At 38.2% G+C, this 25,491-nt stretch overlaps 1 long non-coding RNA gene across 1 annotated transcript in view; it reads left to right on the forward strand.

The window, feature by feature from the left end:
* LOC120754422 (uncharacterized) overlaps positions 1 to 10,812 on the forward strand; it is a 48,185-nt gene extending 37,373 nt beyond the window's left edge. Inside the window, exon 3 of the long non-coding RNA XR_009208005.1 lies at positions 10,702 to 10,812. This is a non-coding gene — a long non-coding RNA (uncharacterized LOC120754422). The remainder of the gene's footprint in view (positions 1 to 10,701) is intronic.
* Positions 10,813 to 25,491: the final 14,679 nt, after the last annotated feature.

Raw genomic sequence — 25,491 nt, forward strand, 5'->3', positions numbered from 1 at the left:
GTACACACTTCTAGCTGTGTTTTGCACACTATTTCTGTGCTGTTTGTATTTGGGCCTGTAAAAGGAAAGCACTGTGCAAGGACAATGGCAGAGGCCAATGAGAATAGGAAGTCATGTGGTTACATGCAAGCAATTCTAAGTTTATTCCTTTGTTTGAATCTACCTTCTTAACAGAAACCTAGTAGTTCTAACAATCAATATACAGTGACTATTTTTTATCAATAGGGAGAGTATAATAATCAATATAGATTATTTAGGAGAATTACTATAGAGACTAGTTACCAGAACAATTATAAACTATTTCTAGCAATCAATACAGAGAGTATAACAATCAATACATATTTTTTCTAAGAATTAGTTCACCAACTATTGCTAACAATCAATACAGAGTATTTCTAACAAGCAATACAGAGTATTTCTAATGATCAAGACAGAGCATAAAAATTATACAGATTATTTATAAGATTCATTACAGAGACTTTTTAACTGATACATAAACTATTTCTAGCAAGTAATACAGAGTACTCCTAATATCCAATACAGAGTATTTCTAACCATCAACACAGAGTATAAAAATTATACCGATTACTTCTAAGATTCACTACAGACACTACTTAACCAATACATAGACTATTTCTAGCAATTGATACAGTGTATTTCTAACTATCAATACAGAGGCTATTTCTAACTATCAATACAAAAAGGAAATTCTTAACCTCATAAAGCACAAAGACTTTGGTGATGGAACGAAGAAATTTCAAGAGCAATCGGGGCAGTCTACTTGCAATTGGCCGCAGATATCCTAGAGTTCTGCCCGTGGAGATGCAAATGGCCCTGAGCAGCACCAAGGGCTTGGTCAGGAAGGCCACTCCTTTGATGACTTTCCCCCAGGAAGCCTGGCTCATTCTCTTGGTCTCTGTGCTCCCATCTGCGTTCATTCCTGCGCTGCATCCAGACCACCAACACCACAGGGACAAGCAAGGCAAGCCCTATGCATGTCTGCCAGTCCATCTGTCTTTCCAGTTCCCACAGAGACCATGCCACAGGCTCCTGTCTGGCTTGCAGCTCTGCAATTTCCTGCTCCAAGCGCCTCTGGTGCTGCTCAAGGAACACCTCCCTCTCCTTCATCCGCTGGACAATTTCTTGGTCTTCCTCAGGAGAGACTCCGTTCTTTCCAGCGGGCTGGTTGATGGTGAGAGCGGCCATCAGGAGCAGGTACACATGGAAGATGACTCCAACCATGGCTGATCCTTCCTTGCAAGAGGAAGAAAGGAGGGAAGAGCCAAGATTCAGAGGGCATTGTCTCAGGAAGGGAAAGGAAAGAGGATGGACACTGCAAGAAAAGCTCTGGTGTCCTTGCTAGCCCTGCAGAAAGGCTGGAGGCCAGAGGGGCTGCTCAGGGCACAGCTGCTGCTGCAAGTTCCAAAGCCAGCTGCCCAAAGATGCTCCGTGAGCAAGTGGGAGGGAGGAAGGGGAGGAAGGTGTGAGACAAAGTGGACACAGAGCCTGAAAAGAGAGGTTTGAGGAGAGAGACGTTCAGCATAGAGGAGGACAAAGAAACCAAGCCCAGTCCCCCAAACAGGGAGAAGAGAGGAGAGGAAGGGCCTCCCAAGCTGGCTGCAGACAGACAATGGAGACCTTGCCCAGATGTTGCCAGATGGGCTGGGGAGAGGGAACGCACAGCCCTGCATTCCAGGTGCTCCCACCACTTCTGACCCTGCCACTGTCTTGAGACAAAGCCTGATGAAATCCTGCTCAGCATGGGCAGCTGGACCCTTGAAGGGCTTAGTGTCAACTCGAGGCTTCCTTGGCCTCCCAGAGGCCTTCCCTTGGCAGCCTTGGGCAGGGGATTCATCTGCCCTCCCTCCCTCCCTCCCTCCTTGCCACAGACCTGCTCTGAGTCACCCCGTGGGCACACTCTCAGCTCTCTTTGTCTCTCCTCAAGTGCAGTGCCAAACTGGGTCCGTGGGCTCTGCCCTGAGCTGCCAGGAGCTGCCAGGTGCAGATGCCAACGCTCAGCCACAGCAGAACACCGCCAGCGCCAGCAGCACCACCACAAGAGCAGCAGCAGCAGGCTCTCAGCTGTCGGTGCAACTGCACTGCAGCCCCTCCCGCTGGCACCAACGTTCCCTCGTTGGCCTGGAGACAGTCCTCCAGCCCATCCCTGGTGTCACAGAGCCATGGATTCCACGCATAGACTCCTCGAGCCATGGAATCCTGGGGCCCTGGGCACCCACAGATTCTGGTGCCCACCTTGGATGTGAAGAGAACACAGTGAAATGAGGTTCCTAAGAAGGCTCTGCCCTTCAGGAATGCTCTGGATAGTTTCTGTCAATTGCCTCTCTCTTGTCTCTTTGGATGCAGTCTTCTCTTGTTCAATCCTTTAGATTCTTGCTCCTTGATTCTTCCCCTTGGGAAACATACTCTAAGCATGCTGGAAAGTGTCAGGAGTGCCACGACCCTATCCCTCTGCCACAGCCCTCTGAAGCCAGAGGTGGAACTGGCTTTCGGTGTCCTGTTGGAACATCCTTAAATCACAATAATATTACATCTATTATTTTCACTTTATTTCTTTATTTTTTTAGTGTTTAAGAAATTATATACAAAAGGAGAAGAAATGTATTCTTCCTTATTATGCAATTTATTGAGGAGGCCTGAGTGATTAGGGATTTTTTAGAGCTCACTTTTGTGAATAATGTTCTTTTGAATTAGGAGTAAAGTTCAAGGAGGAGCAGCAGGAGCAGCTTGACATCTATGGAAGTGCTACCCAAACTAGTTAAGAGATGAGTGTTTGGAAAGGAGGAAAGTTTGAAATCCTTAAACTCTGTATCCACTTGGTGTCATCAGCTCCAATTTGTCAGAAGGTTTATCTGTGCTCAAGATTTAGTATGCCATTTCTTCTTTTTGTATGGAACAATGCATATTTGATGACTTGCAGTAAGACATGGAACCAAAACAAATGAATTATAGAGACTGTATATAATCATGTGTCTGTACATTTTTATGTGGGGAACAGAATCCATACTTTTCCAGTCTTCTTTTTCAGAAGTTGGTTTATATATTTTATTTGGACTGATGACCAGCTGTGGATTTTTTTGACATCTGTGTATCTTAGACATTGATTTCTAGTGTCTTTCTAATGTTTTTCAACAGTTGAAAGCGAATAGAAATAGTGACTAGAAGGAAATTACCTCTGTTTTTCAGCCTTGTCTCTGGTCTGTGCTTGTGATGATTAGAGTTTTTATTAATCAGTGGTCTTTAACTGAGTTACACTTAGAAATTAATGCAGTGGCCTTTTTTTTTTTTTTTTGCCCCCCCACTGTTTGATATTTGACTTTTATCAACAATCAAGTTAAATCTTCTGTGTTTGTTCTTTGTGCTGCATTAGAGGAACTCATTCATTTGTGGGTTTTTGTTTGGTTTAGTTTGTTTACCAGATGGTAATAAAACTGTACAAATACATGGCATTCCAACATTTTAGGAAGTTACATCCCATCATATATAGAAATTGTGAAATAAACAGTTAAATTGTAGCAAAAGAGTTCTGCAGAATTAGAGTTGAGTAAGGTGGGCACTTGAAATTTAGGAATACAGATTTGCTAATGTTGGAAAGTCTTCAACTGATATTTCCAACAGATTCTCTGTACGTGAGATCTAGCTTTAATTTTTTAAAGGAACCACTGTCAAAATTTCAATTTTATGAAGAAAGTTTTTGATTTTATTCTGATGCTTTTGTGGGGAAAAAATCTTACTGCAAAATTTTTATTTATTTAAAAATATTATTCATCATCAAAGCCTTTTTTGCTGGATCCTAAAGTGTAGCAGGGAAAACACCCTAGATTTTTTTTTTTTTTTTTTTTGGCAGTAATTAATCATGCAGTTATATCAGGACCTGTCTGACATTTGTTCTCTTATTCTCTCCCTTCCAATAGCTGCTACCCAACCTCCATCTCAGGTGATGGGAAAAATGTTTTGTTCAACTATCATCAATGAGCTCTCTGTCACTAAGCTTTATCCACGTATTTTTCTTTTTTAAAATATTTTTCTTTATTTATTTTCATGTGCATTTCATGTTTTTATTCTCCAACATTGTTGCCTTAATGATTTTTTTAATTTCTGAGTGACTGTTAGGAATTGTTGTCTGCCGTTAGACAACATCACACTTTTGATATTTAAAAACCGTAAAAACCTTCTGATGTAAGTATTGTGAACTATTAATTAAAAGTAAATCTATAGGTTGTTCTTGTATATATTGCTTTGTAATAAATGAAGAAGTTGCTCCTTCCTTATGTGAGGAACAGCCAGGTAAATTCAGTGTATTGCCCTCTTCAAAGGCATTGGCATCTCCAGCCTGCCAGCTCTTAATGAACATTAAAATTGGGGGGGAAAAAAAAAAAAAAAAAAAAAAATTTGGGAAGCTGTGTACCAGGTTAATTTGTGTCAAAACATGACAACTGAGACACATCATCTTGTAGGAGGTCTTGTACATCTTCTTTTGGAAATTTATAGATCCTATGGAGGTGGTTTTGAGATTGGAATGAGGGAAGAAACAGGCATAAAAATAAAACATTTTTAGCAGTTCCCAGTATATTGCTCTTGTCACTACTTGTTTTATTTATGAGCCTATTGGACCCAAATACATACTCACTCTTACCTGTGACAAACTGACAAGTGGAATATAAAAATGAAAAGTTTTTTCCCTTAGCTGGTGGCTAAGGAATCATTGATCTTCCCTAAACTAACATTAATCTTGGAAAGGTAGCAAGAGGTTTATAGGTCTTCCATGGAGTTTGAAAGTGCTAAATTGGAAAACAACAACAAAAAAAGGCTCTTTTGTTCATATTCCTTATTGTTGGGAATATTTTATGACATTGTGGTTGCCAGTTGGTCATAACTTATAGTTCATTAAAAGTTTATGATTGGATCATAACTATACACTCAGTAAAATAATTAACTTAAGCAGTGCTCTATAACATAATTGATTAGAAAACTAAACTTTCTTTGCTGCCTGTGTCATTAATAGTAACTCTCAGATTATGAGCTCTTAAGACAATCCTCTGAAATATTCCATATAATAATCATTCATGAGAAATTCCAGAATTGTACAGACAGAAATAAGACAGAATCTTATTTTCTTAGCAGATCAGGTAATTTGAAAGACCACAAATGTGCATGGAGGCAATTTTTTTTAGCTTTCTGAAATCAAAGTAGCAAGGCTTGGGAGCATGATATGCAGGTATTTGGGGGTGTAGGTTGTGTGTTTTGATTGCCATGTCATCTAAATTTTTCTGCATTTCCCATCCACAGTTCTGCAGGAAAATTTTATGTAACCTCTGATGGCTTTTTTGTTGTTACGAAAAAGGACCTGAATTGATAAAACTGAATTTGGATTCCGGCTAGGACACAGTCTTTTTGAAGAAACTGTCAGTATTTCAAATTTTATAAAATGAGTTTGTACATGGTGGATAAGTCCTTAGTACATGGTAAACACATGGACCCTGCTTTTAGCTCAAAACGCCCCTAGAACCTGGCAGCCGCAAATGCAAGATTTTGTATCTTCTGGCCTCTACAATAAAAACAAGCCCCCTCTCCCAGCCCCCCCAGTCTATCACATGGGCATAGACAGACTTCACAGTTTACCAACTTTCTTTCTCTCTGATTAGTAAAATGTGTAGGAAGAAACAACTTGTTCTTATGCAATTTGAGAACAATTTCTAAACTCTCGTGTTTTCCTCTGACAGATCAATGAAACATCTTACTGCAATTTATCTGCTGTTTTCTGCCCACTAATGCTTGGGATAGCTACTGTCTATGCCTGTAGAAAGGGTTATTCTCCGTATAGCTGTGCTCTTTCCTAATTCTGGAGGCATGCACCAGCTACCTCACAGGCTATAATCATTGCTGCAACACACGGACAGCTCCCGAGTAAAAGCTGGACATGCTCACTGTGTGTGAGAAGAGTGGAAAATGGCTGAGAGTGAATAAAATGTCTTTCCCTGTCCATCTTTGGCTCTGCTTTTTGGAAATATATCCATCTGAGTGTAGCTCCACCTCCGTTACTGAAGTCTTGCTGATCTTCTATAAATATCCTTTATTAATATACTTCCAGGTTCTGAAATTTGCCATTGACTAAGACTTGGCTATCTTTGTATTTTGGAGTACCAGTTCAGAATGGGATTTGGTTTTCTTTATGTGGTAGGCCCTGATTCAAAGGGAGGGGGTGTCAACCTGAAGCTGCGCTACATCGAGGTCCTGTGGTGGTTGATTAAAGGGACCTGAACCATTCCTGAGTTTGGCTTTGCAGATGGAATCAAGTAGGTTTCGGAGAAGTTCGTGTTCTCCAATTTACCCTGTTTAAAAGCTGGGAAAGCAGACACAGAACCCCGTTTCTCTCTACAAATACATGGAGGGAGGTTGCAGCAAGGTGAAGCCTGGTAACCTCTCCCAGGTAACGAGAAACAGGACAGGAGGAAATGGCCTCAGGTTGTGCCAGGGAAGGCTAAAATTGAGGGATAGGAAAAATTTCCCCACTGAAAAAATGGTCAGGCATTGGAATGGGCTGCCCAGGGAGGTGATGAGGTCAGTGTCCCTGGAAACGTAGGTCAGACACTTAGGGATGTGGTTTAGTGGGATTTGGCAGTGCTGGGTTAATGATTTGACTCGATGTTAGAGGCGTTTTCCAGCCTTTTTCCCATTTTTCATCTCTTTTCATCATCTCTTATGACTATTCTGGTGATTAAATTGTACACGATAATGAATTCAAATGAAGAGTTTAATTTGAAATATTTCAGTGTTTGCATGATTATACAGTAAATTATATATAAAACAATGCATATAATGTATGCTGTAAGGTACCAAGTCATCTAATTATGGATGTAATATATTTAGCCATCTAGTAATGATACGATTGGATAAAGAAAGAAAAGCATACTTTTCCATGATGAACAGAGGCTCTAATATAACTCTGGAAATGTACATATTAATAGTTTCCATTGTTCGTACATGGACAAAATATTGTGATGTTAGGGGAATTTAATTCTTTTGGCTTACTAATTTGGAGGAAAATTTTGAGAGTTGATAGCATTTTCTTTCAACTGTGAAGCACATATAATATTCCAAATGTGAACTGTGACTTCTATAGGGAAAGAAAGATGAAGAGATCAGTTTTGTACGGCTGGAAATTTACTTGCTACTAAAACTTAATGGATGAAGACATTTATAACAGTATGATTTCACATCTTTTATTCATGTACAATTTTATCAAAGTATTCCCATCAGCCTGCTATTTTCATTTCCCATATATTTACATATACTTTCTCAAATAATGTAAAAATCTGTGGAAAAAAGATTGCTAAATTTTTTTTTTTGAGAGCAAGAAAATGAAAGTGAAAGAAAAGAGTGTCACAAGTTACGCTCTGGTATGAAATATCAAAGAAATTAAAAGCTGGGGAGGCTGCTAGGTTTTGGCTCTGTATTTTCTATGTATTTCTAGTCGCTTATCTTAGAGCGCCTTTGATTCTCCATGCATTAAGAGCAGAAACCCTCTCCATATACCTCATTATGGGCAAATAGATGATTATTTCTAAAAATTTGACTATTTTGCACACCTAGGACTGCCTGTTAATTAATAGACTGTACAGTGAGCAAACCAGCACCTCATGGCAACACATGGGTCAAAGGAAAAGAAGCAATTACACATTCTGTGCTGGGAAAGACCATTCATGGTGTTCTTTTGAAAAGGAGGAGAGGCAAAGTTAATTCACTGAATAATATGTTGCAAGTGTGAGAGAACAGAACCAATCATTAAAAGAAACTAATTGCATGTGTGTGGTCATTTTGAGGGCCCGAGAGGGGAAGGCAAAGCTTCGCAGCAGTTATTTGTCATTGTGCAGAGGCACAAACACGCCTGACAGAGAAAAACAATTACAGTGAGTGATCTTTGCCTTGAGACAGGCAAGTACCAGCGTGTCCATCACCTGGTGACTTCTGGTGGGGCAGGACAAGGCCAGGTGCTCAGAAAGAGCCTAAGAGATGGTTTTCTTCTCAGAAATAAAGTGCTTCTTTCCACAGTCTGCAGTCAACATCCTAAGAAGAGCATCCTAAAAATCCTTCACTGCCTGAAGAGGAAGGAGGTGTGCAGTTCTGAGGTGCTAAATAAATGCTGGACCAGGGTTATTTTGAGTTCTATAAATAACTGGTGAAAGACATAGCTGGTGGAGAGGAAGTTTGGTGTAATTAACAGATTAGCAAATGTCTGTATTCAAAAAGGAGGGGTGTTCTGTAGGAAAGGTTTGTTTTTACAACCATTTTTATACTCTGAGAAGGAGGTGGAAGTGGGTGGAACAAGGTACTTATATTAAAATAGACCTGTAATCCCACAATGATCCCTTTGGTCCAGAGAGTCTGAGCAAAAAAAAGTAGAGAAAAGAAGTAAGCAGCTCGGTATGCAAATATGAAACAAACCTGTGTTGGGCATCCTTTCAATGACAATCATGAATGGAACATGTATAACATGATGGTCCTTTCTTACTTTTAGTTTGAGTGCTTCTTGCACATTACCTTTGACTTTTTGAGGAACAACAAAAAAAAAAATCTTATTGTTGATGAATATAAAATACTGTGCTGGAATTAGAGAAAGCTTAGTGTGTTACTGTGTTAAGCAGTCTGAAATTGTTCAGTTTTACACAACATAATAAGGGTGAGTTATCATGCCCTCATGTCAACTTTCACTTCCTGGGTTGTGGCTGGAATTTTATATGAGTACAGTTGGTTGTTTTGAAACAATAATTAGCTATTTTGGAATATCGTAAATCAAGATTTTCAAGGAAAAAGAAAAAAGCTCTTTAATTGATGGATTGCAAAATTTTTCCAGCTTCACATGTGTTTCTTGGATGTTTTGGAAACAAATTCGTAATAAAATTTGAGATAGTAGATGTTGGAATTCACCAACTGTGTATCAGTGAGATCCAGAGAAGAGGGAACAGGCCCCTAAGGTGACTTAGGGCGAGTCTGGAAGACAAAAGAGTTTGGCTGCCTCACTGTGATAGTTCTGTTCTCATCATAGATGAGTTACTAAAGTAACCTTGAGCTTATTGATGTTTTTTAAATGGTCCAGGTGATTAGAGCTCAGCTGGTAGTCACACTGTTTTTTGTGTCAAGTTAATTTGCTTGCTTTTATAAATGGATTTTTTTTGAGGTGGATTTTGAGGCATTTATTTGTGGCCCCTTTTTTAACGTAATCATTTTCCAGGCATGCTACTCACAAATTGGTCCAAAGGTAGGTCAGGTTTTGGCCTGAGAGATTCTTTTACCAAGAATTTAAAAAGAACAAAGTTTTTAAAAATGATGGAAAAACATTCCTTTCCATGATGTCATAATTTAAAAGAAAACGAGAAGTTAATACTAAATATTACATTGTCCCATTCTGTGGGACTCCTAATTGCACAAGCTTATATTAAACATTTCCAAGAAATTCATGGAATGAACTGCCCTAGTTTGTCTTGGCTTTCTGTAATATTTTTGCAGGAGATTTAGACAGTAATCAAATCCAGATCTACTAGTCTCAGAGAAAATAGTGATTTCTCTTCTAAACAAAGCTAATAGTTTTGAGATACTATTTGCATAGCTATAATGACATGTAACCATGGGCCAGGCATTGCTTCATGTGCTGGAGAGGCAGAACAAAGCCTTTACTCCTCAAAAGATAGAACCTGGGGGTAAGTGGGAGAGAAACCTATGTAAGCAGGTCTGTGTTGTGGTTTAACCCCAGGCAGCAGCCCAGCCCCATGGAGCCACTTGCTCTCTCCCCAACTAGTGGGACTGGGGAGAGAATTGGGAGAGTAAAAGCTACAAAATTCAGGGGCTGAGATAAGGACAGTTTAATCGGGAAAGTAAAAGCTGTACACACAACCAAAGTGAAACAAGGAATTAATTCACTGCTTCCGAAGGGCAGCCAAGTATCCAGCCTTCTCCCGGAGAGCAGGGTCGTATCGCAGGTAATGGTTACTTGGGAAGACAAATGACACCACTCCAAATGTCCCCTTTTTCCTCCTCCTTTCACCCGCTTTCTATGACATCACATGGTCTGGAATCTCCCTTTGGTCGTTTTGGGTCACCTGTCCTGGCTGTGTCCCCTCCCACCCTCCCAGGCACCCCCAGCCCCCTCACCAGCGCAGTTCACAAAAAGCAGAGAAGGCCTTGGCTCTGTGCAAGCCCCACTCAGCAATAACAAAAACATCTCTGTGTTATCAGCCCTGTGCTCAGCACAAATCCAAACACAGACTGACACCAGCCACTGCAAAGAAAATTAACTGTACCTCAGCTGAAACCAGCACAGTCTAATATCAATAGGCAAGTTCAAGAATTAGAGAAGGAGAACAGATGAGAGACCTTTCTCTGTTGTATGGTGGAAAGAAAAAGTTGGAGAAGGGAAAGAAGGTGAGCAGAAGCAAAGGAACCAGAACATTTAATCAATTCTTGTTTTGAAATAACATGCAAAATTCTGTTTGGGGTGATAAGTGGAAGATGCATTTGAAGAGGTGATTTTAGAAGAGACCCTTATGGATGTGGAGTCTGATTAAACTGGGTGAAGTACAACTATGCAATTCAATGAGCTAAGGGATGACCACACAGTTGACATTTGGTAGAGATGCTGAACCTTGATGAGTCCAGGGTGTGATAACCTGAACTTGCTCTCTCCAGTGTCTCCTGGCTTCCCACTGGCTTGAAGAATGAGTTTTAAGAGCCACCACAATCTGCCCAGGTCATGGAAACTCCTTCCTGTAAAGTGGAAGAATGATGGAGAGAGCTGAGTATGTAGCCACTGACAGAAATGCTCAAGAATAAAAGAATAAGAACTACAGAGTTTCAAAAAACATAGGAGAAATGGAAGAGGAATTAAAAACTGAAAATGACACCAGATTGCATACATAGAAAACTACAGTCTGACACTTTGGCATGAAGCAAAAGGAAATTGCTGCAAATTATGAATTAAATGAGATAATAATGCATATCAACTAATGAACTTCATAAAGGTGGCTGAATTTATTTTAGAAATTGATTTTAAAGTAGGTAGTCAGATCGGAAATGTGCAGCTTCGTTTATTCAGTTATTTTATACAGTGCTGTTCTAGAAAGCCCAGGTGTGAATTCCTTTTCTTGCCTTTTTTTTTTTTTTTTTTTTTTTTTTTTTTTTTTTTTTTTCCTTTTAGTTGCAGAGCTGATTACAAAGGCTTTTGAAAAGTTTGCTTCCTCAACAATATATTTCAAGGTCATTTCAATCCTTTTGAATACAAGATTAATTGTTTTCCTTCAGTAAGACATTATATTGAATATAATTGAATTCTGATAGCTTACTGCATGGGTTGCTTGTGAATGTTTACAAGTAACCAGTTTTTCCTTCTACAAGTTCATACATAATCAAGTAGTTGTGTTTTCTTTGGGCTTCTAGAGATGGAAATCGTCCTGTTTACATGAACTGGGACCAAGATGCTCTGCAGCCTAACAATAAGCAGTTATTGTGGGAAAACGGTACCCAGTGGTTGAGTGTTTGAATTCAGCTGGCCAAGCAGGCACACATTGCATGGAGTATGAAGCAAAAATTTTTCAGAGTGTTAACTTCTGTTTTGCCCTATGCCAACTTCCCAATTCTATCCATGTATCATGTGAGTTACACTGTTGCTCATCCTTTCTGTAGGAAAATGAAGTTACTCTTGTAAAGTCCAAAGACCACTCAGTCCTGTCCTCACTTTTTTCTCTCTTGGCTGTTCTCAGCCTTACTGCTCCAAAGTAAGGAAAACAAACAAATACCAAAGCATCAGAACCCAATAATGGTGTTTCTCTTTTTATCTAGGGGAAAAAAGGGTTCCTGTCTACTTATCTGTGGAAAATGGCCAGGAATATAAATAGCTAGCCATGCTAGCATGGAATACTTGAATAAAATGGCCTGAAGACACAGACCTGCTCTGCTACATCCTCCCCAGAGAGCAGAGATTTGCAGGGGTGGTTCTAAAGGACAGAATGAGCCCTTTAAACTACTGATGCAAGTCTCCTCAAGAAGGCTCTTCTTTATAACTGCAGTTCCCTTTTGATTAATCTCCTTGTCTTGCACATGCCTTAATACTGCTTTCATAAGGATCTCTACTCCATAATCTTCACACAAGCAAGGTCTATATTTCTCCAAGTATTTCTTTCTTCCCTTGGTAGAGAAAGAGTTTCTGGCCTGTCTTGCGTGATTTCTTATGCACCAGATTGGAGAGTCCTTGTGTACCTAAGAAAAGTGGTCCTAAAATGTGGCCAGCTCTGATGGCTCTAAGGAGAGCTTTCCAGGAGATCTCATCCATTCATCTTTAAACTACTACAAGTTCACTCTTCTGAAATTCAGGGTCCTGATTTTGCTCTTTGCCAGACCCATGTTCCTTGAGATCAGGAACTCAGCTAGGGCATGGTCAGTACAGCCTAGGCTGCCTCCAGTCCTAGTTCCTCTGTTAAGTGTATCCATCCTGCTGGGTGCCACATCCAGTTATGCTCCTACTCTAGGTACCTCTCATACCTCAATTTTTTTCTTCTTGTTCTCCTAGACAGCTGTATTTCTTTCCCAGGAGATATCTGGTGTTTGAAATCCCACATCAGAATGAGAGCTTGGGAGTGTAACTCTTCCTGCAGCTGAAGCAAGACCTCATTGTCAGCTTGCCCTGATCGGGTGGCCCATAGTGGACCCCAGCCACACGATGTGCTGTGCCTGATCCTTCATTTTCACCCACAGGCTCTCAGCCTGTTTGTGGCTGCTCTTCCCAGTCTACCGATTCCTTAACACCACCTGCAACACGTCCACTCCTCCTTCCCAGCCTCTCCTAAAAAGAGCAGGTTCAAAAGCAGTGTCATTTCAGCAGCTTCCCAAACAAGATTATGTAAATGCATGGTGATGAGTTCACACCAGCTGACAGAGAAGTCAATGTTGTTTTTTCCCCTTGATCATATGCAGACTAAATTTGAACTCCAGATTTGTTGTTGGCCTGATGCGCTCTTCATAAACAAATACGGGGATTTAATGAGCAAGCATGGAGTGTTGAATATCACAGGAGAAACGACACATGAAGTATCAAAATTATTCTAATGGACAGTGAAGTCTTTGCAGCATAAATGTAATATCCAACACAAAGAGTCTCTGTAGGTAGCAGGATAATGTTCTTTGATGGTCTAACAGTTTCTCCTCCTCAGGGATATCTTGTAAAAGAATCTTTGAAATGTTTGTATCAACCTATTTTCATATCCCTTGTCAGGTTTAGATGGTTCTTTTCAGTTTAGTTAAATGAATTTCACTTTTGACATACACTCTGAAGTGTAGTTCTACTCCATAAAAATGACACTATTGGGTCCTATATTTACTTTACTTCAGCAACTAAATGTCAAGTACATTTACTGTTGAAAGTATTGCTTGATAAATCCCATATCTGAAAATTCAGTCTAGATTGTAAGTGCTGCATGGTTTTTCTTCCTTTTTTAGTGATGCAGGGAAAGTTGTGCAAGAGAAATTATGCTGCTGGACTTGCAGAAGTACAGCTGACCAGAACTCATTGGAGAACTGTTCTGGTGATGCCCAAGAAGGCAAATAAATCTATTTACTTGCCCTTGTCTGGAAAAAACACCATAACGTAACAGAGCTGGGTGCCGGAGCTGCCTGGCCACAGATTTGCTGCTGGTGGTGCTTGCATTGCCTTGATTAAAGAATGAAACTAGTCACAATAATTAGTCACCTTTGTAGAAATTCTGTGTTCAAAGAAACATTACTAAGCATGTTGCATCTGCTAATAATTAAACCAAAATATTCTCCTTAGCAGTTATTATAATGTGTTGTAGTGAGAACAGATGTTTTTTAATGAACATACTGTGTTTTAAAAGGTTGGAAAACAGAGCCATGCAACAGCTATTGGTACTTGAATGTTTTTTAAAAGGCTATGCTAATTGGGATTTTATAGCATACTTCCTACTGACATGGGTGAGTTTTGTTTGAGTGAGCTGCACTGTTCATGTTTTCCCAAATTTTACTTCATTTCTCATCAACAAAGCCTGATTTTTTGAGAATCTACAATCCAGGCATTCTTGGTCATTTATCTTGCTATGTTTTAAAAGTCTGTGTCATTATAGAGCAACTGTTGCCTTGCTGGTGTCAATCTGAATTTTAGACTGGAACCTTTTTCAGAGGGTGTGACGCTCTAATGCCTTACTTTTCATCTGTCAGATTATTTTGGTTCTTTGTACAATGAAATATTCCTTTAAATTAATTCACTTTGTTAGGGACAATATATCTGTGAATGACCGGATTTAAAAAAAAAAAAAAAAGGTTCTTACCTAAGGAATAGCATATCTGAAACCCGGAAAGGTTTATCTGAAAGTAGGTAAACAAAGCTGCACAATGAATTTTTAAATTAGCATTTTAATCTAAGAAGCTGTTCTTGCTGCTTTTCTGACAAAAACTGTCTTGAGGCTGCCCTGGGAAAACAGTTTTCAGTGCATGGCTGATGAACATGCCAAAGCGGGATTTACTTTAGCTGATAAACTTTCAGATTTCAGTGCTCCTAAAGTCAGGCTGACTGCAGTGGAAGTGATCCTGGTGTCTCCAAAAACTAGAAGTTTGTATGTTTTTCCACATGTCTGGAAGCTGTGTTGAAAGACAGGTTGAGTGTATCAGAAGGTGAATCTTGTAGGTAAAAATCAAGCTTGTTTAGGTGAAGGTCTGTTTTGACCAAATAACCAGAAATATGGGACTTTGTGAGGGTTTGGTGGTTTTTAATTTGCTTTGATTATTCAGGTAAAAAATTATAAATAGGTATTGATCTCAGTGTGATCCCTTGTGCAATTGGTATTCAACATTTTCTATATTTATCCTTCTTGGGGTGCAAGGAAGAGATGGAAAGCATATTCAGCAACTTGGGAAGCTCAGTGTAATTTCTGGTCCCATATCTCATATCCCCTTACCAAAAATCAAGAGAGAACAATTTGTGGTCTGGCCAGATAATATAACAAACTATTCAAACAGAGGGTAGCAACTCTGACTGTGAACAATCCTGGCTGGATTTTAGCATTTACGTGAAATGCTCACCTATAAATGGTGATAGATTGTTGTATAAATTTCTTTAAAAATATCTATAATGATGTAACACTAGCTGCTGTGATGGAAGACATCTACTGTGTTTGGCAGCGTATTCCCTAATTTCTGCTTCTGTATTAATTGGCTTTTTCTGTGTTCCATGTAGAAAGTGGGCCTTAAAGTGGAGGGGGTTGGGATGGAAAATGTTCCTCAATGACACAGGAAATACCAAGTAGTAGCCAGACAGACGCGAAATACTTCATTCCTGTCTCAGAAATCATTAGATAAGATTTATACAACCTATAAAAAATGAGACTTTTTGTGTTAGAAATGGATACTGTTTGCCACAGGACTGGAGGGATCACAAAGGTCATTGGGGAGAGGAGAGAGGGCTTTTCAGAACAGAGCATTCCCCTCTGTGGGTGAGGTTTCAGCTGCTTCTTTCCCACACAACTCCTACCCCATTTTTTTTTTTTTTTTTCCCCACCGTTCAGTCTTGACTGATTGATTTTAGCCAATCTGAGAAAGATGTTGCTGTAGAAAATATTCAGAGAGGCAGCAAAACCCTCACAGCAGCTGATTGATGTTCAACACTGAATCTCGTACTTGTAGGGGCTGAGTTCTACCGGCACAGAAATGTGTTCTGAAAGGCAAGCGTTTTGTGTAGTTTATGATCCTGGTCTTGACTTTTCTAGGTAGGAGTTTCTCTTCTTGTTTCTCTTGATAGTTATGAATTAAGAATGAGTATACTCCTACAGGTATGTAATAAAATATACAAGAAATGCTCTGCAATGTGTCCAGTCAATGTTTTTGCAGGGTCTAGAGCCTTTGATGTTTTGCAGTTTTGCACCTCAGTTCATTAGAGTTTAGAGTTCGTTAGCACTTTTCACTTACTTAAAGCATGAAGGGGCATGACAGTGGGAATGCAGAGCAGACTTCTGTATTGCTGTGATTATTCTTTTATCTGTGTGTGCTCCTTTTCCCAGATTCAGTGCTGTCCACTGTCATTGTAAGACACACACACAAAAAAAAGACAAAATACTCTAAATATTTCAGAAAGAGTATAGAAAAGCTTTATTGTCTAATTCTTACTACCTTTTATAAGGTAGGAAGAATTACAATACAAATGATACAAACTTAACATGATCAGTGAATAGGAACAACACCTCTCTAATTCCATTAGTTAAACTAAAGAAACAGCAAAACACCACTTGAGAAAGATTGTTTTGAGAAAGGATAGTTGTTTGCCAAATTTGTTTTGAGAAGGAGCTTTCTTGAGAAATTTTCCCTTGGGAAAAATTAACAGCTGCTAGCAGGCTAAAATCTCTTAGAGCCAGAAATATCATACCTACAGTCCATCGTAAAACAACAGTGGTTTCTCTCCTATATGAGCTGCAAATTTCCTTCCGAATAAACATTTTTAAGATTTTATTTGACTAGTGTGTCTTCCTTTAACACTTCAGCACCATCAACTGCTTCTTTATTTACAATGTTTTTGGCTACACTTTGGGTTTGAACTTGACCCCCATGTTTAGATATTCTGGTGTATTTGGAGACTTTCCACAACAGTAACTTTTTCTCTGTATTTAGTTCTTGGAAACCTTGAAGATTTTTCTTTTAGAACAGACTGTGAACATCTACAGGAGTCCATTGTCCAGTTGCTCTATATTTGTTCCTATACAAGGAACTCTTGCTAAAGCTACTCTACACAGTCACTGTGTGATTAGTAAGCATTTGAGTTTCTCTGCTTCTTTTTGGATGGTCCATCCACACAAATCATTCTCTCAGTCTGCTGTATGTAAACAATCTGGTTTTTCTCTGAATTATTTGGACTCTTTTGAAGTGCCCTACTGGAAAACTTTGTACCCTTTACAGCAGTACTTACAAACCCAAAGGCTCTCCCTATGATTTCTCACTGAGGGAAAACATAAACATAAGGCTTCATGGCAAAATGAATGCATTTTTATTTAATCTAAACAGGATCAGATTTAGAAGCCAGAGGATCAATGAACGAGATTGCCCTATAATTGAAGCATGTGAAATTAATAAAATTATCTTTAACTTTTTTCTTTCATGCCTTCTCCATTTCCAATTTACTGTCAGTGTTGCTGAAATACAGAGATTAAACTGTATATCCCATGTGAGGAATTATCTTATTTTCATCCAGGAATATTTTTGGCTAAATGTTGGTTTAACTTCAGTGGGAAAGCTCCCCAGAAATCAGGCAATCAGGCAAATGGAAGCAAACTTTTTTCTCTTATTCTTGAAATTAAATCAGCTTTAAGCAGATACTGAACTGTTTTTTTTTTTTTTTTTTTTTTTTAAGTCAACGTGTTCAATGTTGCTTTTTGTACACTTACAGAACAGCTTATTAAGGTTAAGAAGGCAAATCCTGCTGTAATTTTAATTACTACATATTGCAGCTCCTTCTCAGGAAACTTTACTGCAGTGAGTTGTGCTGTATACAACGTTAAGCTACAGCTGGCACACAGGAAAATGATGCAGAGAGCAGGCATTACACCACCCATGGTTTTAATGCCACATAATAAATGACATTACGGGTCTCACGGAGTTTAGGAGGAGAGCAGCCAGTTGTTTTACAGCACCAAACCCTGATCCTGTTAAAACCACTGGGAGCCTTGCGATGGCTTGGTTCATTCCAAGATCTGAATTGTAAGTATTGGTAACTGTTCAACTACAGAACAATAGCAGAAGTATTTTCAGAATTAAAAAAAAAATCAAACAAATAATCACCTAAAACCCAATAAAACACCACCCCCACCTCCCTTCCCCCAAAATATCCCCCCAAAAAATCTTTCAGTCCTTCAAAGGCTTTTTAAGAGCTCAATGGTTTTGTATTTAAGGCAGAAAACAGAGCTTCTCATCTTCTGCAAGCAAGGTGGCGATAACTTTATATAGCTAAAATACAGGCTCATCTAGGAAGTTAAGGAAGAGGTGGCATAAAGATTCTTTATGGCCTACAGAGGTGAAGATCAAAGACCCTGCCTTAACAAAAGCTTGAAATAACACAAATTTCCACAAATGAGTAGTTCTGGAGGTTAAAAAAAGGGCGAAGCACTTCTTTATGGTAGCAAATGTAGTTTCATATATGTTGTAGCAAATTACTGTTCCCAATGCAAATGTTTCTTGTAAAAATCACTTAATATTTCCCCCTCTGATTTTATGCCTTTCTTATTATTTTACTCTTGTCAATTTGCAGTTGATTTAGTTGAGCTCTCCCCCTTCAGAAGCAGAGGTAGATTGGTATCAGTAGATTGGTATCAGTTGAAAAAGCTTCAAAAGCAAACGCTAAATTATTCTGAATGTGAATGTCCCTCATATGATTTGGAAAATGAATTATATCAAAGTTTGGAAGGAAAAAAAAAATCTATATAAAAATTTGAAACTTAGGAGAACTTTTCCACTGTGATGAACAACTAGAGTTTGGTTTCTTTTAATGTAGAAATTAATAGTGACTATGAAATTTTCTTCTAATTCAAGATCAATATGCAAAAATGCAGCATCAGGTCTTGTGTTATGAATTTACCCAAACACAAAGTAGTTTACGCGATTCCAAATGTTTAATGAAACTTTTTTTCTTGTTTTACCTGTGAGAGATCTCTGCAGAAATATTTCTACAGTTCCCAAGGTTTCTAAGACTCCTCTAGTTTCTTGGGAAATTTAAGTCCTGAAGATTTTTAAAGTAAAGTTTCCAAGTTTAGTCTTTTTGGTGACTCTTGTATAATGTTATGTTATGGCATTTCTAGCAATTACAAACAAATGCAAAATTTGGGATTTTTTTGGGGGGGAAATTTATTTGTTTTTTAAATTTTGCCAAGCTTATCAAGTTTATTGCAGTCATGATATTTCATGTATTTCATGTAGCTTCGTGAGGGGGAAAATAGTTACTGGTATTGCTATGTTTCTGCAGATTCTTTCTCTTCTAAGGCTGGAGTTTTCATAAACAGGCAATACTGGTTTCCGTGGAGTAAAAACTAGAAAGAATCTTTCAGTGAGAAGTAAATTTAGCCTATTAGAAGAATGAGATTCTATTTCATTCAGTTGTCAGAGACTGGTGGTAAATTTTTTAGGGATGTGGGAAAAAATATTGAAGCCTGTATTAATTAATTTGGAGTAATTAATAATATAAGTGATGTTTGCTGTAGAATATGTAAACAGAATTTTGCTTTAGAATATTGTTAAATATAACTTGATAGTAATTTAATTTTCAGAAAGTCCAATGAAGATTAATTTTTGGTACTAAGTTATTTCAGCAATTGTTTATAGTTTTGTTCACAGGCAAAAGCTTTTAAGTCTTTCACATATGTGGAATACATGTGTGGAAATATGGTATTTATCCCTTTTAAACAAGGAAGTGGTTTTAGTACGTCTTACTACCTTTTCCTAATTTTATGGTACTCCCATTTTTTTTTTCCCTTGTCTTTGCTGATTATTCTTTTAGTACAAAGATTGTCTAAATTGGAGAAATATACAAGAATTTGGGGCATCGTATCCATGGTGGTTATGAAAGCTCAACCAGGTAACATGAGCAAAATATGCCTGTTTTATCTGAAATCTCATGGCAGGCTGGACAATGGAACAGTTTTAACATGAATTTTACTGTTGGTTTTGTAGGTTGAATAATTCAGAAACAGATATGGAAGGTTCTAGTATTGGCTAAAAAGTGTGTTGACTGTCAATGAAGTTCTAAATATCTTTTCTATTTAGCTGAGTACAAAGAGCAAAAACAGGAAAAATGGGTGTTAATTTTTAGTTGAAAAATTTTGTATAATATAATTATAATTCATATAATTCATATAATATGAATAAGTTGAATAACTGGATTGTTTGAGCTGAAGCGGTTCAGAAAATGAATGAGAAATGTAACTGTGGTCTGAAAAGATACATAAAAATTCAGAAGGAAAGAGAAGAACTGTGTTGGTTTTGATCTGCAATACTTTTTTCTGCATCATCTTATTTACAGCTGGCATCAGCCTCTCCAAAAAGGTAAATCCCCTGAGTTGAGGCTGTGATTAGTGATAAGCAAATGTCAGCAGGTGTTATGAACTCTATTATTAGTTGCTTTAACTCCTGAACCATTTCCCAGCCTTCTGAGGCTTTTATCAAGCCACTGACAAGTTGCCTGAAAATTAGGAAGTTTAGAAGGGCTTTTAAAAGATGAAGGGCTAAAAAGAAGAAAAGTCATCCAAGAATGGTAACAGAGGAATATGTGCATTTGTGGAGAAGCCTTGGATAAAAAACATTTTGGGAAAGGACATTGAAATACAATAAAAAATGGGCAGTTACCTCTCAAGAGCACTTTTTCAATTCTTAACCACTGGAATAGAAAAATAACTGAAGGCTTCATAGCACTTCTAGAAGTGCCAGGTTTTCCTGTTCTTTTTAAAAGATCTTATTTCTGCCTCTTCCATATAAGAAAATACTAGAAATTGCATTCTTTCCCTTGGAAGAACTTTCTTTGAGAAGAGTACAGAGTCATCATTTTTTGGTAGTTATATTTTTTTTTTCAGAAAGGAAAGCTATGATTTTTTGCTTGTGCTGGTTGACAGGGTGTTCTTATCATACCCTTCTGTAACGACCTTTCTTTTGCAAATTCCCTTTCAAGGCTGAGTAACTTTCTCACCCTTTGTGTTTCTAGACCAGACTATGCTGTGAAAATTTTCATAAGAGATGTTTTGGTCTAGAGTTAATATTTCCTTCTTAAAGAATAACTGAATAAAGCAAGGGAGGGGCTCTACCATAATTTCTAGGATCACATTTTAGTACAAGCTTAAGCTATACTGGTCAACTGCAGCATTTTTTTTTTTTTTTTTTTTTAATGACCAAATGACTTTAATTGGAGTTGGCTTTTATTATCACTGTTAATGTAAGAAGGTTGTGTGAGTAAAGCTTTATTACTTTAAAGCTGATTAAAAAAATAATAAAATCTTTCCCCTGTTTCACAGAAAATATGTTGCTCAGAGTAAGTTATCTGAATGAACTCATATGAACAAAGTGAGAATCAAATCAACTCATTTGCTAGGCATATATAGGGATTAAACTAATTTTTGAGCTTCTAGGCCTTGTAGAATTTTTTTCATTACTTTTTATTTTTTGGTATACACCACTACTTTCAAGTTTCAGTTATAGCTGTCAGACTCATAATAAAGTGAAAGTCTTACTTTAATATTTTTCTTCTCTTTCAATTGAAAAGACCCAGAAATCTCTTTAAGTCCTATTCTTGTCACAATCTAAGACAAAAAATTTGAAGCATCTGAAGTGGTGTGTAGCATTTTTATGACTAGAATATCCAGTCTAAATTTACCAATGAATAAAAAAAAATTCCTAAGTATCATGAAAACTGTCTCACGTACCTCATATTTCTTCCTGTGTGGCTCAAGGCCAGCAGGCCAGTCCTGACATTTGCTGGTAAAATTTGTAAGGTTTTTCACACCAGGTCATTCTTGCGCTCTGTTCTGTCTGCAGATCAGAAATGTAGTAATGGATTAAAAGATCTTAGGGTATGCTATGATTTTGCACAGCCATTCATACTTTATCTTTAGCAGTTAATCTTTTGACAATAGTCAAGCTAAGCAAGTAACAGGGGCTTGGATAGTACACGGATGTACTAGGATTTGCAAGAATTCAAAATCTTATAAATGGATTAAGTAACTGACTGCATCCCACGAAGGATTTAATTGTGGTACATCCTTTCATACATGTTCATATACTTGAACATTTTTGCTAATCTCGCTCATAGCACCTAAAATTTATCTAAAGACTAAGTGTCTTTTTGTGGTGGAAACCAAGAATTTCTTAGCAACATACAGGAACAGAAATAGTCTTGAGGGTAGAAAAAGAAAAGCTGGATTTGGAAGTGAGATGGAATGGGAGCAGTCAGGAAGCTGATGACCTGCACAGGGTTGGGGCAGCAGTTCAGGGCCTCTGGTTTTACCAGTTATACAAAACTGGTTTTACAAGTTTTGGGTTTACCCACGGATGCTACAGAGACAGTCTGGTTTGGTTCAGGGAGGAAGTAATTTCTTTCAGAAATTTTTCCTTTGTGTCTCTCTGATGGATAAATTAATGAAACTCAGTGACTGGTGGTAAAAATTTTGAGGGCTGCAAACCTTGCCTATCAATGGAGAAGAAACTCATCTCTCTTCACAATTAGTGAGTTCATTTTTTCTTGTATGCAAAGTCCCTTGAGGTTTGGGGAAACTCCCAGGGATCTGAGTCTGGATTATCAGACCCCCTTTGTGTTTCCTTGGGACTCTGCCCTGATGGCAACTTGATAGAGAGAGGCAGTCTTGATCCAATTGTCCAGAAATGAATTTTAATAATGTAAAAATAACAAACAAGAAGGCATGCAATATATTTGGAGTGAACTGGAAAAAGGCAGTAACAAGTGGCAAAAGGCATGAGGCCAGCATCAGACAGGGTTATTTATATATTCTTTGTGGGGTGGAGTTAAGGTGGGGTCTGAGGGAAGAGTCCAATAGGGGAGAACGATTAGGAATATTAAAATTTCTACACCAAAAATCAACTTACGGTAACGCAAAGAACAAGGAACTTTCTAGCAACAACTTGAACTGAGGGAACATATGAGCTAGCCTCTTGCTTGCTATACTTAGAAAGGAGGTTCCCAGGGCGTTAGTCCAGGGTTTTCCTCTCCCTGGAGAAACCCCTCTCTGCAGTTTGGAAACACCACAGCATTGTCAAGTATTTAAATCGTACATTTCCAAAGGCAAAAAATCAGGATTTGCATGTGTTGCTTCCCCTCTCTCTCTTATTCCCTAATGAACAGTCTTTATGCTCAGGCTGGTATGAGCTGTGCTGCTGTAGTAGGGCAGTTTGTCCATCTGTCTCGTGTTTGGGCAGATAGAAGGAGAGCAGATCATGGATATTCCCAGGAATGAGGGGTCTGACAGCAGTGCTGGAAATCAGCACCCCCATCGGTCTGGAACGTCCCCCAAACTCCTCAGACATCCCGAACTCATCCCTCATCCTCATCCTCATGAGGGAAAACCAGCAAGAACAGTTTTGCCTGTGGGCTAGTATTAATTCATATTTCTTCCTTTTTATTTTCTCTTGGCTTGCTGCAGATTTAAAAGCTGTCCTTACCGCCTCACCGCCAATCCCGTTGGTGGTGGGGCCTTGGAGAGCTGGTGACGTGTAGCTGCTGGGTGGGTGGCACTGAGGGAGAGGAAACTGTTGTCGTGTTTAACATGAATACATAGCTTTGGATAAATGCTATCCATTCCAAGCCTCTTGGGATTGCTTAATAAAACTGAGATGTCTAAGCTGTGAGAATAGGTTGTATGCTTTGCAAAGCCTTGCTCTTTTGTGTGTGGACAAACACAAATTGAATCTTGTTTAAAAAAATTTTAAAACTTAAGGAAGTTTTACTTGGAAGAGTTTTACAGCTGTACTGTTTGTACAATGAATACAAATACTTACATACCAGAGAACAAAGCTCTGTCATGAAAATTTGGGATTTTGCACCAATGCTGGTAAAAATTTCCAGATCCAGCACGGTAATAAGTGTAAGGTTGATTTTCAGGGTAAGAATGATAAAAATCTCTTCTAGTATACAGGCATAATATGTTTTAATCTAAAAATGACTGGAAAAAATTTTGGCAAAAAGGTGTTATGTCTTTCTGATGAATTACTTTGCACTTCTGTCATCTGTCATCTGACCTTAGTCTTGTGTAAAAGACACAAACCACTATCTTCTACTTGAAGAAGGTGGTCAATTTATATAACTCATAAAAAGAATAAATCATTTATGTTTGATGGACATAAATCACAAAATTTTTTGGAGATGTGGAAGTTTTGAGTAAGTCTCCCAAATTAATTACATTTAGTCATGAACTATAATTCTGCTTTGTTTGTTTTTTTTTTTTTTTTTTTAATCCATTTTGTTTTATCTGCCCCTTAGAAATATGCCAGAACTATTAACTGATAGTTTAGAAACATGTCCAGATCTGGAGGCAAAGGATGAAAATGGTGATCAAACTGTTTGAAAACAAGATGAGTTTTAATGTCTTACAGTTTTAATCTTGGTACGACTGACTTACTCAAGTATCCTATTTCCAAATACTGCACCTGAACTGTAATTCAGTTTTCACTGTTTTATGGGCAGATTTGTTGAAATGGTTCCCACTGAGTTGCTTATTTATCTGATTTCCTGGGTACGATGTGTTAAGACATCAAAGAGGTGAAAATTCCAAGTGCAAGTGACTGATTCCTGGTTGCTACATCATTAAAATATTTTCAAGTGCAGGGGATTCCTTTCATTTTTGTGTAGTAGATAACTGTTTATCTCTGTTGAGCAGGAAGCTGGAGCTTCTGGAGGCTGTCAGGTTCTGGCACAGAATTCTTCAGCCAGAAATAAAGACTTGCTTTGGAAGCGCTGAATCCCTCAAGCATTAGTGGAGTTCATCCCTGTCAACAGATTTGGGGCTGGTAGAAGTATCCCCTCTTCACACCAAAGCTGTTATCTTAAAGTTTGAGAATCCTTTTCAAGTGATAAGTGAGAGATTAGAGAGACTTGGGGAGTCTCTAGAGAGGTAGTACTTTTTTTTTTTTTTTTTTTTTTTTTTTTTTTTTTTTTTTTTTTTTTTCCCCCATTCTAGATTTTAAAAAAGAAAAATACTAAAACTTAAGCCTGAAATCAGGCGAAGATCAGGTTGAATGGAGTCAGCCAGGTCAAATAATGGTAGATATGACTATGGGGTTAAGGAAAAAAGCAGTAACAGGTTGTTGTCTGTGACCTGCCTTGACTTGTTGGTATTGCCTAAACATTGTTGTCTCCATACTTCAATCTTTTTCAATCCCAGCTCCTCAATTCACAATGACAATTTTTCTAGGTCAGTCTTAAGAAAGTATGAAATTTGGCATCAGAATTTAGGACAGAATTTATTCCTGTCCTAAATGTCTGCATCAGAATTTCTGGATTTTCAGTATTCCCTGGAGGATCTCTAATTACCCCTGAGAAAGCATTCATGGTGGAGATCCTCTTCCCACTGTGAGACAAGCATATAGAGCTGTATTGGTGCTTCATAAACTGCATGGAAACTTCAGGCATTAAGACTAATAGTTTTTAAAATACCTTTTCTGACATTCAACTGAAAATGCAGTTTTCCTGCTGCATCCCACTCCACAGAATTAGCTAAGATTGCCTTGTGTTAGGCCTGCATATTAATTGAAGTCTATCTGCTGAAACTTCCATGAGTTCTGAGAAACTTTTTCATTAGAAGTTATTTTGGGGAGTTTGGTTTTGTTCAGTTGGCTTACAAATGCAATTAGAATTAGCATATATTCCTAAAGCTGTAATATTTCTTCAAGGAATTAAATTTTCAAGTAAATAGAAGTGCTTTGATTGTGTTCAATATTTGCACA

The sequence above is a fragment of the Hirundo rustica genome, chromosome 6 (genome assembly GCF_015227805.2).
Source record: "Hirundo rustica isolate bHirRus1 chromosome 6, bHirRus1.pri.v3, whole genome shotgun sequence".
NCBI classification, from domain to species: Eukaryota; Metazoa; Chordata; class Aves; order Passeriformes; family Hirundinidae; genus Hirundo; species Hirundo rustica.